The sequence below is a fragment of the Struthio camelus genome, chromosome 2, assembly GCF_040807025.1.
Source record: "Struthio camelus isolate bStrCam1 chromosome 2, bStrCam1.hap1, whole genome shotgun sequence".
Lineage (NCBI taxonomy): Eukaryota > Metazoa > Chordata > Aves > Struthioniformes > Struthionidae > Struthio > Struthio camelus.
Genome location: NC_090943.1, coordinates 166,603,760 through 166,618,565, shown reverse-complemented (window position 1 = coordinate 166,618,565; position 14,806 = coordinate 166,603,760). Strand labels below are relative to the sequence as shown.

The window sequence follows — 14,806 nt, the reverse complement described above, 5'->3', positions numbered from 1 at the left end:
TGAGGTGCAGCACACAGCTGTAACAATTAGAGCATTGCGACCAAGAGAATATGATACGCCTCCTTTTATTTTATTTTATTTTTTTTTTTTTAATTTTTAACATATGTTACCTCAGATACCATGTCACACCAAAGTAATGAATGGCTCAGCATTCGGTCATATAGGCAGAGCAAGTCTGGAGAGCAACCAGAGATAGTGTGGTGTGTCTTCATCCGTGTTTGTGTACCTACTCCGAAATTACGTGACGGAGTCTGGAGCTAGAACTACAAAGCATGGTTCATCTGCTGGACTCAGATATAACATCGCCGTATAGATCTTTCAGGTCAACACACCTTAAACATTCAGCAAATCAGAACGTAAAGGTTCCCACCTGACTTCCTACTGAATCTAGTTGCCCAGTTCACTGCTTTTTGTGCCCTTACCAACTAAATAAAAGATATATATATAGATATAGCCAGTATAGACATAGATACAGCCAGCCAGGATATATAGATACCGTCAGCTGTGTAGATATAGCCAGTGTAGCCATCTTCACATCTTTACATCTTCACTGGCTGTCTTGTCTGTGGATCGTTTTGGAGTGGCTTTATGCTTGAGCAGCTGGTTTCTAAGCTTTTTGGGATAGCACTTCTACTCTTGTGCTACACTTCCACTGCGTCCAGCACTTCGAGGTCCTGGTTTGCGTTTGAGTCTCTTGTGCATCAACACAATAAAAATATAAAAAGAAATAATGAGAGCCACAGAGAATGTAAAAGAAAGAACAGTCATGTTCCCAGGTTCCCCTATTCAAAGTGTAGATGTTCTGAGCACATTTCTGACTTTTGGGAGTAGGCTGTGTATTAATATGGATCAGTAATCTTTCCTCATTAAAAAACAAACAAACAAACAGGCAAGCAAAACTATGTTCTAGCTCAGCTCTGTTAGCTCCACAAATAATGTAAACTGATTTTTTTTTTTACATATGATTGTAGATATTAGAAAAAATACTCAAATCTTAAAACAAATCTTCTTTATAATCATACTATGGGAGGATTACTTCAGTAAAGCACTTTAGCCATTTAGGAAATAAGTAAAAATATCTTTTTTTTTTTTTTTAAATCATGTGAATTATTTATTCAAAAAGCATCTTCTTACTGTATAATGATATCCTGAAATCTAACATCACTTACATAACTGGCACATTTTAGATAGTATTTTCATTTTTATTTGCAAACTCTACAGTATAAATTATACATTCATACAAATATTGCATTTCAAAAGACAAATATTGTGATAGACAAATTTGAAGGTAACACTGTAAGCAAAAGAACCTTTTCAATACTTCCTGTGCATTTAAGCACAATGTATTTTAAAATATATATTGGTGTCCTCATTAATAAGCAGGAGAAAAATAGAAAGAAATGTAGGAAGAACTCAGAAGAAAGCTATAATAAGAATTTAAAATTACTAACTGGGAAGCCTGCATATATATATGCGGGTTGAGGGATTTTCAAACTCTAAAAACTACACATTGGAATTCCTCTCACATTTATCAGATCTCAGTCTTACCAGCTCCCTCAATGACTATATTCACACCATACTTGCTTAACAGTGAGGGCAATTAGCTACCGGATAACAACAAAAAGAAATGCTGAACGCTCCTACACTAGAAATCAAGACTGAATACTTTCCTGGAGTGTATTCACTTTTCTTTTGGGGTGAATATAGATATAAATGGGTGAAATGTAATTGTCTAGGATAAACATAAATTTCATATTAGAAGATCTAATACTATAATTTAAAAATCTGCAGATCTCCATGGGGCTGGAGGGAGTGGAGAAGATAAGAGAAGGCAGGAGATAAGAGCAAAGGGAGTTATTAACCCTATATGCAGTTATAGTCACAAATTTGCATTCCTATAGCTTATACAGCACAAATAGTTTTTTAAAAGGGGTTTCATTGCACTAAGTGATTTATTAAGAGAGCAAAGTCTGTAGTTAGCAATTTCTCTATTAAAAACAAATCATGCTAATCATAGACATAACAGCTTCTAACAGCTTACTTTCTTTCCTCTGAATATCTTCAAGATACATACCCTGAGAACAGCTAGGTAAATGAGTGGTGCAGTGAATATATTTTGTGGGGCAATTACAATAAGCAACACCTGCACAAGTGATAGGCATGTTACCTGAAAATAAAAGGGGAAAAAGAACCTTAAATTGCATCATTGCTCTGTAGCCACCTCCAAAGGGCAAAACAACAGCTGTTAGATATCACATAACAACGTTGTGTCAAGCGGTTCCTAAAAAGCGTAAAGAAAACCCACCTCTTCTTCAATAGAAACCAGCAGATAAATTTTGATAAAGCAGTAGCTAAAATCACAATTCACAATCTCGAGTTCAAAATTGATTTGAGTCAAGGTGAGACCCATAATCACAATTGTGTGTGTGTTTTTTTTTTTTTTTTTTAAATCCTGGCACTTGATCTGACAACTCCCTCATTGGATGAGCTTTTTTTTTTTCCTATGTGAAAAAATAAACTGAGAATCAAAGATAAAGGCACTCAGAGACTTGAGTTACCCTTTTTACTCTTAGAAGAGCTGTACAACCTTGTCATACTCTTTAGTGAGCAACATGTCTCATTTCATCAAAAGGGTAGTGCTAGAGCTGACTGGAAAATAACATTTCTGTCATGAAACACTGTGACATCTCACCGTTGTGAGCTTCAAGTAAGCTTCAAGTCAGGACAACTGAAGGCTTGACCATGGGTCACCCATCACCTAAGAAATTACTTGCATCACCAGCTTATTTGGAAGGTAGTTTCACTTCCACATCTTGCAGCTGCATGGTTTTAAGAAATGCTCCTAAGAGGACCTAGTAAACTTTGATGAAAAGGTTTTGCTTTAATAAAAGGTCATTTTATCATAAAATCTTTTTCTGGAAGATTTCTGACTGGCTTTAATTTCCATTCTCTGAAACCAGATTCTTTCCAAGGTTTCCAAGGTCTCAGATGGACGCATGTAGTCTCCTGTGTTTTGTTGCAGCTCCATGGTGTTCTGACTGCCTTCTCACTCAAACCAGAAATAAATGAAAAATTATATTTTTATATATAAATATAAATGAAAACATATCTATATCTATATCTACATCTATATCTAATTATATATAATTACTGTTATAGGTTTCTCAAACTGAAGACTGCCTGTTAATATCATTTGAGATCAGAAGCAATGGGACACATTTTAACAGTAATAAATGCACTAACATCCTCAAAGAATCTCTTTAATGATGGTCTATTATTTTGAGTAAGAGCTCTGTACAGTTAAGGTGATTTTGGTTCTCAGAAGAAAAAAAAAAGTATTTTTGCTTTTTCTTTTAAAATTTCCAGATTTTTTTTTCCAGATTTAAGTCTTTGGATTGTGTGTTTGGTGAACCAGTCAAATGTTTGAACTCAACCTAACCTTCCACCTCCCACTATTCTTGTGGTCTTATTCACACTCCTTGCAAAATAGCTCAAAAGAATATGACATGGCTGGCGATTTGAGGAGCTCAAGGTTATAATAACAGCTGCAAGATCAGATTCAAGCACTTTAAGTAAGCTTTCTCAGGAAACCTGTACAGTGCCCATTTACTCTGTCTGCTGTTCTTGCCAAATGCATTAATCTCACATTTACTGAGTGCTAGATTCAAAGTCCCTTCCATTTAAAAAATAGAAATAAGAAGGTCTGAAGTCATATTATTGTAAAGAATTGTACTGAGGAAGGCAAAAAATCTTTGATTTTTTTTCCTTTTCACTTCTGTCTACTAGAACGTAACAAAATAAATAAATAAAAACAAAAACCAAGATTAAATCGTGTCATATTTATTCTTTCAGATGAATAGCCTATTCACTTATGTTTCTTCTCATGTATTGATTTTCAATCCGTTTTCAAAGCTGCTTGTAGTAAAATGAGGAGCAATATTTGAAACTTGATTATGGATGTTCCGGAAGATTTACCTCTCTCTATGTTTTACCTCCTGAAGACGTAGCTGTCAAAATAAAGAAATAGAAAACCCAAAATCTTAGGCTGAGCTAGTCAGTGCAGAAGACAAAGATTTTACTGGTTCAACCCTAGACTTCGGTCAGAATGAAGAACTATTACAAGTTTTCCAAGCATTTGGTCCAGAGTCAAAATTTTGAATATGGGTATTTAAAGAAGCTAGACTGAACTGGGGAACGTTTTCTTTTTTACAGAAAAAGCCCACACTAACACTATAAGGCTATATAAAAATTAAGTAATTGAACTGGGACTAAAAAACACGTATCTTCTACATCCAAAGTGCGACCCAATAGGGAGCACTGGAAATGCCAGAGCTTACTGTGTGACTTTGAATACATTTGTTCATTACGCTTAAACTCAGACCAACACCCTAAATCTTAAATGTATAAAGCATCAGCTTTCAAGATGATCTTTAATTAAGGCACTATGTGACCTGCCTGAAATCCTGTTTATCTGAAGATTTGGTATAAAGGATACTTTGTCATTAATGACAATCCAATATAGAATTAACTGCCTCACATACTGAGTATAATCCTCAGTCTGGTTATATTTGGATCTGTTTTCCCTTCTTGCTACCCTGCCTCAGTGTAGCTCTTCTCTTGTTCTTCAGCATTTCTGAAGAATTCATAGATAGTACTTTTATCTTGAGAACTAAGACATGAAAACTTTGTTAATACTTTATTAACAGACTGTTATTAATGAATCTGCCTTTTTCTCCCTGTAAACTTGATGCAGTTTTAAACTAATACTTTATCAGATCAACTTTCTATCACAATCTTGTTATACAATATTGCATTATGGAAAGCTCAACAATGCATTTAATATCCTGATTTGTACATTTCCCCATAATGTCGTCATATCTCATTCAAATAGATAGCTATCAGGAAGTTCCTTAAACTACTGGTATTTATCATTCCTACAGATGCAATCCTAGAAGTCTCTTCCAGACAGAAACCCTATTACAATAGTATTAATACAAATACAGAAACTAAGACAGTCTCTGTCCTCCAGGTTTTCTTTCAGATATTCGTGGCTGGGAATTAAGTCTTATAAACCTCATGATAGCAAATTAACTAAGGCAGAAATCCTTAAATGTATTTGACTGCTTAACAGTCACTGAAACCAATATGAGTCGAATACCTTAATACCTTTGACAATCAGGATAGAAGAATTAAGTGACTTTTTGCAGGTTGTATACGGAGCCTTTGCCAGAACTAGGCATGAAGTTAATATATACCAAGTTTTAATCTGGTGTCACTACCATAAGATTATCCTGCCTTTCAAACATTACTCGGAAAAAAAAAAGTGCTAGAAAAGATATTAGAAATCAACCTAGGTTTATCTTAATTTGTGAAAGAACTACAACACCACCACCAAAATTAGAGTACATACGGCTACAACGCTTAATTTCTGTGTACTTTTTATTAAAAAAAAAGTTCTTTTTTTAACTGAAATAAAACTAGAAGATTAATAGTTTGCCTGTTTTAGTAATTGCATTAGTGAATATATTCTCCTTGCAGATTCCTACTTACCATCTAAAAGAGAACCTTTGCAGAATGTCTGATTGGAAAAGAGAGAGAAAGAGAGAGATAATTTTGTGTAAGGGAATGAGTCCAAGATCCCCGTCAATGTTCCTGTGAACGCAAGAACGTCTCATATAGGGTAAAAATTAAATTTACATCACATATTTCAGATTAATGTTACATGAGTACATCTGTGGCAAAGTGGATTAGCATGAGGCGGAAGGATTAAAATAAATGCATATTTAGGGGAGATAGATAACATCACAAATGATATTTCAAATTATTCACAGTCAATGTTTTTTTGGGTGTTTTTTTGTTTGTTTTCTTCTTCCCTTTGCAGCACGTAGTCCCTGAAATGAGATACAGAGTGAGACTAAACTTTATAATTTTGTCAAGAACCTAAACCATTAACAATTTTTTTGAAAGTAGTGCCTAGAAAGAGATGTTGTAGAGAGCTGTCTTCTTCCAGAGAACTGTGAATTCGTAATGCTGAGTCCTTACAGAAACTCTGAACCTTGGCAGTCTGCAGGGCTCCTCCACAGCATCGGATATTGGACTCAGGGTGCGACAGCAGTATTTGGACGTAGTCAGTGGTTCTTTCCTGGTTAAGCCAATCCGCAGAGAGCTACGTCCCTAGTCTTGACAACTGAATAATTGCAACCTGATTTTTTTTTTTTTTTCAAGCTGTGAATAATCTATGAAGCTGCTGTTCAATGGCCTTCAATAAAACCAAAAAATGGTGTCTAATTAGTGAAAGACTGTGCCTTTTTTTTTTTTTTTCTTTTTCTTCTCTTATGTCTCATGCCATTCTGTTTGAATTCACGTGCTTTGGTAAATACATTCCTGCAGTCACTGCAAGGACTACCTTTTACTGTTTTAGGGGCACCAGTCATTCACAGATCACTGTTTGAAATCAAGTGCAGAAGTAAATGATTGTGATTAACACAGCAGCTCGACTGGCTACTCCAAGTCCAAGACAGCACTTCCAAGGTCAAACAGGAATGCTATAAAAAGATATTTATCCTGTTGCTGCTTGGCAGGAACTTTGCATACAAGTCACTCTGTTTTAAAGCGAATGTTGACGATATGTCTGATAATCCATTTGCCTACGCAGCTTTTCTCCTACAAGCTTCTTAGCTCAAAGAAGGGAGCAGTAACGGCAAGGTTTGCAAGTCCAGCTAAATAGGGAGGAAGTTTGACACTGCTTCAGTGGGAAGTAAGGAGAATTTCAGTGTATTTAAATTGCAGATTCTTTGCGTTGAGCTATGTTTTTGCAATGTTCACCACCCAGCATCGTGGGACCCAGGTCCTCTTTGAGTAGGCATTGCAATAGAAACGGCCGAGGCCCACGGAGGAGTTCTCGTATTGCTTATCCTCTACATAGCAAGTGGCTAAGTGCTCCAAATCGTCTTGTTGTCACAACAGGGCTTTGTCCAATATTATTCCTATAAGGGACTGCACGTGCCTGCAGCACTACAAATCAGCGCTATTTTTATATTTTAAAGACTGTTCTGCCATTTCAGAGCTTTCCCTCGCTTCTCTGTTCCAGTTGCTTTTGAGAGAAATTCAGCTCATTAGGTGTTGATAGGATTTTCCTCATTGTAATAAATGAATATTTGAGTATGTTGAGACATGGGACAATTTGTCTTGTTGATAGTCTTTGTGGCATACTTAAATATTATTTAGATGAAGTCACTTTCCAAGGAAATTGCTCTCTGCAGGAGCCTGAAAGCAGTAAATTTAAAAGGAAAAAAAGAAAAAAACGAAAGGATGTCATGCAGTGTTTCATGCATGTGAATAGCTGGGAGCAGTTGGTTATGGAATTTTAATGGCTAGATTATAACCTCAGTTTCTATAAAGAAATACAGTTATTACAGTCTGAATTATGTTGTAATTTTTTTAAAAGTAATTGTGCATGGATTTTTCTAAACCAATAATACATCTCAAACTGATTTCCTACATTTAATATACCCTATGACACAGGGAATGGAAATGAAGGTCTTCAGCATGAATCTTCAGAATTAAGGAAGAAAATTGCAGTTAAATTGTGTTTGTTCAGAAGACCTCTTTTTTCTCTTGAAAATCTTAAAATATAGATTTAAATTTTCCTTCCTTGCCATGATTAAGAGTCAAAGGGAAAAAAATATGAAGGAAGAGGAACAAACTAGCCAGCAGGAGGATAGGAGCCAAAGAAAATAGATTCTATTCTCAGTTCAGCTCCTCAGCAGATGTGGCACCCTAGAAAAATAGTGTTTCTTTGTGGATTTGTCTATCTGTGACATAACAACACCACTAATTCAATTTTTTTTTTTTTTTTTTTCCTGAGAAGTCCCATTACGATGGAACTCTGGAACTTCCAACTCCATTGGAATATTTAAATATATATATATTATATATATATTTAATATATACGTGTATTATTTTTAGTCTTAGTCATCACTGTGAGGTGGTTCTTATTCCTCCATTTGCAGGGACAGAGACCAGAGTGGCACGTGGTCCTAGTGACAGCATCAGCGAGGAGCTGCAGTTTGCTTGGATAGGGCTGGGATCAGCCTGAACAGAGTCCCCTGATCTCAGGAACAGGACCAGGTATGTGAATTGCTGGTGCACAGTAGGGATGGTACTTTTTTTTTTCCCCAATAACACCAACTCTTAAGTTATTTCAACAGCTGTCAAGGAAAACATTATAAACTTTTCATTAAAGGTAGCTCATCTGGCTGATTTGCTTCTCCTTTCCCCAGGAGGGACCTGATTACTTTGACTGAAGGAGGCTCTTAAGAAGTGTTCCTTCTCATGTTCAAAGACTTACAGAAATTTTGAAAGATCTGTATGTTCTCTTCCTCTTTCTTTCTGATAATGAAGCCCGCTACTTGCAGACACACGAAAAAGTGCACCATCGCTGACTTATTCTGTGTCCAAAGTAGTAACGTGGCTCAGAGAAGTCGTGAAATTTTGAAAAAAGAAAAAAAAAAAAGAAACAAAATCTCTCTATTATCTCAATATAGGCACAGATATATTAGCATCATCTGTGTGTATCGCAGTGTACCGCTTCCTAGCCTGGCCTGCAGTAAACAAAGAAGATATCTATAGGACATTCTCCGATCTAAAACCTTTAATATCATGAGTACGGTGGATACGTTTGGTCCAGGCAATCAGACCAAATTCAGTAATATGAAGTAATCCCTAAAATTCCCTAAATGGGAGAAGTGAGGAACCTCAGCACCAACCACTTCAGTCTGCTAATTTTATCTATTGCACTACGTTAATCACTAATGTAGACCTAGATTTCTGTCTGCACGGCATGCTCCACCATAGCGTAGAAATACTCAGGTTAGCATCATATGAGTAGCTTCTATGACTAACAGCATTAGGAAGATGGGACTTGAAAATATCTCTTAGGCCAAGTATACACCCTTTCTACCATAAGGAAACAATTTATCAGCCTATTTTTTTTTTTTTTTAAACAGATAAAGAATCCCTTTAAAAGGATTTTCTTATTTTTATCTCTTTCCTCCTGATGTAAATTTGTTTCAGAATCTCAGTATTCAGTCAGAAATTTCCAGTATTTTTATTCTAAGCTAAGCATATGGTGTCTACCTATACCTATACCTTTATCGTAACAGTTTTTCTTCACAGTGCTTGCTGTCCATACGCCATGTGCATATAAACAGAACTTTTACCTCTTTGCAGCCTTTGTTTGGCTGAGAAACACTCCTGACCTCTTATTTATTTATTTTTAATAGATTTTCCATTTCTTTAATTATCCATGCGCTTTCTCTTTACTTATGCCATTTTGAGATAATCTTTTTTGAACTGCATGCACTATGTCTGACAAGTTTTTACCAGATTTGCTTAATAAATATAATGCTTTTCCATCTCAACCGGAACCACTTTTTCTGAGGCATCCTGGGATCATATTAGCCTTTCTCCTGGTTGTGTTACACTGGTGACTCATAGTCATCCTGTGATTAACTAATATATCCACATGCTTCTCATCTTACCATGTAATAAGTCTTCAGCTTCTACCAGAAATTCTTATTAGTCCCTAACAGTATGAGCTTATATCCTGTATTACTTAATCTTTTTCACTCTAGTTCAACCATTACAGCCTTCAAGGTCATCCCCTCCTTTTTGAATCTCCCTCCGTATTCATAATGCCTCCTAGCTTTTCGTCACAGTGGTACTTCTTATACCGGGTCATTACTTCTTATATAGGGTCATTAATTAAGTTTTCAACTAAAATGGCCAAAAAAAGTTTATTTGAAGTTTCCACATTGACATTGTACCATTTACTCTCTTGATTTTTTTCATCTTCATCAGGAGGAGAATTTCACAGGGAATGTTTTATTTCTCCTCAGCTGTATATAAGCAGGAGTTTATGCAATATAAGTGATTTATATATATATTCCTGAAATACAAGAAAAAAGGAATTAGTATTTTGTTTATAATATCGCAAGTCTAAAAATAAACAGCAGCAAATCTGAGATGAAGAAGTCATGAGATGTGACAAGATGTTCAAATATTAAATAGCAGAAAAGCCATTCAGGTGGAAAAGTAGATGTTTCAATCTGCAGTTTCCAAATTTTGCATATTTAAGAAAACTGTCGGTAATCGGTGTCCTGCTACATGCAGCTCTTTGCTGAGAGACTGTTGCCTCTGTCATCTCGGTGCTTCCCTTGTCTCCTCTTCAAACATCTCCTCTGGGATTCACACTCAGTCTGAGCTAACAAGCTCATCTGGGCCTCATTAATTTTGTCCATCGAAGACCCAGACGGTAGCCCTAAGGGTGTCTAATTCCATGAGTCTAGTTCAAATCACAGCCCATCCACTGGGATTTTCCACTGCTCACTCTGTGTGCCTACACCTTGGAAGGAAAGCCCAGCTCACTGCCGGAGAGCACTTGGCTCAAATGATAGCTCAGGTATTTCTCTTCACGGGTGTAGATATTCGCAAGGTCTTCTGAGTTTCTCCGGTTGCTATAGCAATCTTAGGAGAAAGGGAGAGTAGTTTTGGGCAGAGCACTGCAGAAGAAAGTATATTAAATTGAGCTAAATAAATGTAGCTGGCATGAATTAACACAAGCAGTTTAGCTTTAAAGCCCTTTTTACGGAAGGGGAATTTGCAGTGAGGAGAATTAACACCTTTTGCCCAAAAAATTCCGAGCAGGTGACTTAGAGATGAAATAGAAAAGGGGAAATTTTCTGCACATAGGCAGGTGACTGATTATACTCTGTCATGGATTTAAGAAAACATCGTTGTATCTTCCATTGTCTTCCCAGGGAAATTCATCAGACAGGATGACACAAGAGGTCTAGCATAATCGTGCTTCCTAGGTACTGAACTCTCCCTTTAGGCACCCCCTTAACTCCAAGCGCATAAGTGCAGTTAGGTTTCATAAGCATGTGTTCAAGTGCTGGGACTGAATCAAGTGTTAATGCCGTGAATTTCAGCTCAGTGAAACTAAACAGTGTGACTGCGCCCTTCCATGCCAATGGAGCTAAGCAAGACTTCCAGGCACATGAATTCAAGGTGCCCAGAGTGTCTGAAAGGTCCTGTGGAGCTTCACACCTGCTGCAGGTGCTAAAAAGCTCTGAAAATTGGACCTCATTTGACTAAGCTGTCACTGTCCTGCCAGATAACTTTAGAAAGTCACTTCACAATGTCTCAGCTTCTCTGTCTATGAATTAGAAATAAATATCCTAAATTCTCTATAGAAAGTTTTTTTTTTTTTTTTTAATGGCTGAGGAACAGTCCATATGAAATCACACATAGTGTACTTATTTATTTGATATTAGACTTATTTAATTAAAACTGTCTGACTTACGCCTTATATATATTTGGTAAAAGAAGACAGTATAGCACCTAATCACAATCCTGAATAGACAAAGTCAAATAACTCTACCAGAGCAGTAAGGGCCTAATACAGAGGAAAATGTGGGACATAGAAATATCCAAACTGAGATAAGCTTTTGCGCTGAGAGCTACAGTAAGAGAGCAACATATTAATTGTGATGATTATTTATATTTCACAATTCTATAGCACAATTCCCTTGCAACAAGCTCTCCAGGTTGTATATAGATACTATAGAAAGGCTACGCTGCAGGAACCATTTCTATAGCATCTCTTCTTGAAGGATGGCATTCAGCTGATACAGGACTCTCACCTGAGAAGTGGGGCAAAACACTTGCATCTAAGGACTCCACTCAGTTCCAGCTTACATGCAAATAGTATTTAGATATTCAAAATGCACATGAAAGGAAGTCAGTCACTGTGAAAGGAGTTTAAAAAGAAATGCTTGTTTGCTCAGTGCAACTGCTGAGTTTCTGGCAACTTGAGGCAGATGCTTTTGCCTGCATGTTTAAGCTGCAGCCTTCGTATTACACAAAGCTTAAAACTGGAACATGTTTCATGGATATATTTTTGGGATATAAAATTTATTTTTTAGTATAGGAATAGCCAAATCTCAAGTAGACTAAAAATCTCAGTGAGTGGAAATCACAGTCTGCGTTTATGCAGAGACCTTTTAACATTCCTGTCACTTCTGGATGTGATCCTGGGCAATATGCTCTAGGTGAACCTGCTTGAACAGGGAGGTTGGACTAGATGATCTCCAGAGGTCCCTTCCAACCTAAACGATTCTGTGATTCTGTGATAAGGACACACCTCATACACGGTCAAATTATCTTTAGCAATATAGGATGAAAAACCTGGCCTATAATGGATGTCTTTGCTAAAATTATTAGGACAAACAGAATTGGATTTTACTTACAATTCTGTTTTGTACTGGCTTTTTATCCTTTCTACCAGGCAGAAAAGGGATTGTTTGCTCCTCTCACTCACACTTGGGCTGAAATTCACTCAGCTGTGACATATTTCCAATTATGATAATTAGGGAGGACGGGATTTTTTCTGGAAGTTTCTCTGTACGTATAACACAAGGCTTATTTGTGCAGCGGTGTAAAGTATCACGGCAAATGTGAACCTAAATTGCTGTGGCCCTGTCTTATGAAAGACTTTATCGAATACTATAGGTACACATTATGACAATAACAATCAAAAAAAAAAAAGAAGGAAAAAAAAAAGAACACAACCCCCACCACAAAGGCGGTGGCTTAAGGTTGCCACCACCTTAAGCTATATACAGGCTAAATGGACAAAAAAATCCCCTTCTAACAGGCACCAGAAGAATGAAAATTGGTTGCAGCTGAGATTAGGACTAGGGACAACTCCAGTTACAGTAGAAGAGAAAGGCCCTAACTACTGGACACTCACTTCTTTTGAAGAAAGGAGCACTGAAGTCTTTTCTGCAGGACGGCGTAGATCCAGGAGAGAGGACAGAGACTGGCAGATCTCCAGCATCTCCTATTTCTGATCTCTCAGTCCTCTGAAGGTTATGAAAAACCACAGAGGTCTCAAAAGGTAAAACTGAGTAGCTTCAGGTTTAGGGACGAGGAGCTAAAGCCCTGCTGCCCTTGCAACACTTCCGATGCACCCTGGCTTTCTGAGCAGGCTCTGAGCAAGGGGAGAAGGAGCTGAAAGCATTGTTTGGATCGTATTTGCTGTTTGTGCAGATCTTCCCCACGGTTAGCAGAGATGATGGGCTGATTGGGAGCAGCCCATTAACCACCAGTTGGACCATGCTGAATTGAAAGATAAACAGGAAACAGTGGAACACTTGGCAGTTATTTCTCTGCATTTCTCCAACAATGAATGGTTATGTGTGTATCTATGACAACGCTCCAAGGATGGAGATGATTCCAGCATTTGCAGAATGTCTCTAAGTACAAAGCTAACCTAGAAGCCAAACAAGAGCAGCGGAAGCAGGAAAATGAATTAGATGCAGCTGAGCAAAGGAGGCTGGAAATGTTCACAGACTGAAGTAAAAATACAAGCAATATCATTTGCAAGAATTCAGTGATGGAGGTGAAGGACCTGCATTAAGTGTAAGCTTAGAGAAGAGTAAAGAACACAGGATTCTCTTTACACAGGACTGCTTGAAAAAGAAGAGCCCCTCTTGTTAAATTAGGTTCAGATTGAACTAATTGGAAAAATAGACATATTTTTTCTAAAATTTTGCCTATCTTATTTTTAATCAAAATGCATTTTTTTATATAAATTGTAGATCTACTTTAAATGTAATAGAAATAGGAAAGAAAAAGGAAAAGAAGAGTACATAGAAAGATTTTACAGATGCCAAGTACATCAACAGTAACATTAGGATACTCACGTGGTGACAATAATTATTTCAATAACATCTGGTTTCCTATGTATTTCTGCCTTATGATTAATTGCTTGGCTGTTTTATGAATTTTGCTCATAGTTCCAGCACTCAAAAAGAAATTTCTGCTCTTTCCTTTGTCAAATAATGTGTGAGATCTTGGTGATATCTGTCATCCACTCTGGAAAATATATAAAGTCTTATCAAGACTACCTGTTTTCTCAAAACTTTGTGGGAACTTTGATTTTTGGACAGCAGTTCTCCAAGAAATATGCGAATTTGGACTCTCTGGATACTCAGTCCCTTTCCCTTGCATATTTGAATCTCCAATTTTGAATCTCAAAAGGAAATGAAAATGCTAATGAGACTGTGTATGCTCATTTGTAGTCCTGACAGTACCCAGGCAGTCAAACAGGCACACATAGAATATGACTGCATGTACCTCAGGTGGGGTTCAGTTCCAGATGGTAGACCTCAAAATTTCTGTGTCTACTTGTAGGTGTGTACATGTGACTAGCTAGAGTCTGATTAACTTGCCTACACATAAGCAATCAGTGCCACCTGAGATGCCCCGTGGGGTCCAAAGCAACCTTGGGGGCCTAGCAGACATGATAAAGGACCTATGGGAGACCTGCACTATGCTGAATTAGTAGCTGAAAGGCAGATGGGACATTGCAGGTATCTGAACTGACATGATGTGACTTACTTTTGGGCAGCTGTATCAAGCCCCTGATCAAAACAGTCAATAAATTAATCTGAAGAGTGAACTGAAGCATTAGAGCTGCTCAGGTGAATACTTCTCCACACTCTACTGACTATATTAACCAGATTTGCACTATGATGGGAGTTAAATGTTCTCATCACCCACAGACATCAAAATAGAGGTGCTTACAGACTGAAGCTGAATCCCATCCCTTGTTTCCATTCAAAACACAAATAAACATGGCCAAAATCACGAATAAGTGAGGAATAAAAAGATGCTGAGAATTATGATGGAGTGCACTGAAAAAAAAAAGGTAATTTATAATTAACTTCAATATGATTAT

At 37.1% G+C, this 14,806-nt stretch overlaps 1 long non-coding RNA gene across 2 annotated transcripts; it reads right to left on the bottom strand.

Annotated features, from left to right (window-relative positions):
- Positions 1–1,221: 1,221 nt before the first annotated feature.
- LOC138066098 (uncharacterized) lies at positions 1,222–13,092 on the bottom strand. Of its 2 annotated transcripts, none has more exons than XR_011139348.1 (3): positions 12,815–13,092; positions 5,551–10,562; positions 1,222–3,049 (listed from the first exon to the last, which is right to left on the bottom strand). It is a non-coding gene; the product is annotated as an uncharacterized lncRNA (long non-coding RNA). The 2 variants fall into 2 exon arrangements; XR_011139349.1 differs by lacking the exon at positions 1,222–3,049 and adding an exon at positions 3,056–4,007.
- Between the last annotated feature and the right edge of the window lie 1,714 nt (positions 13,093–14,806).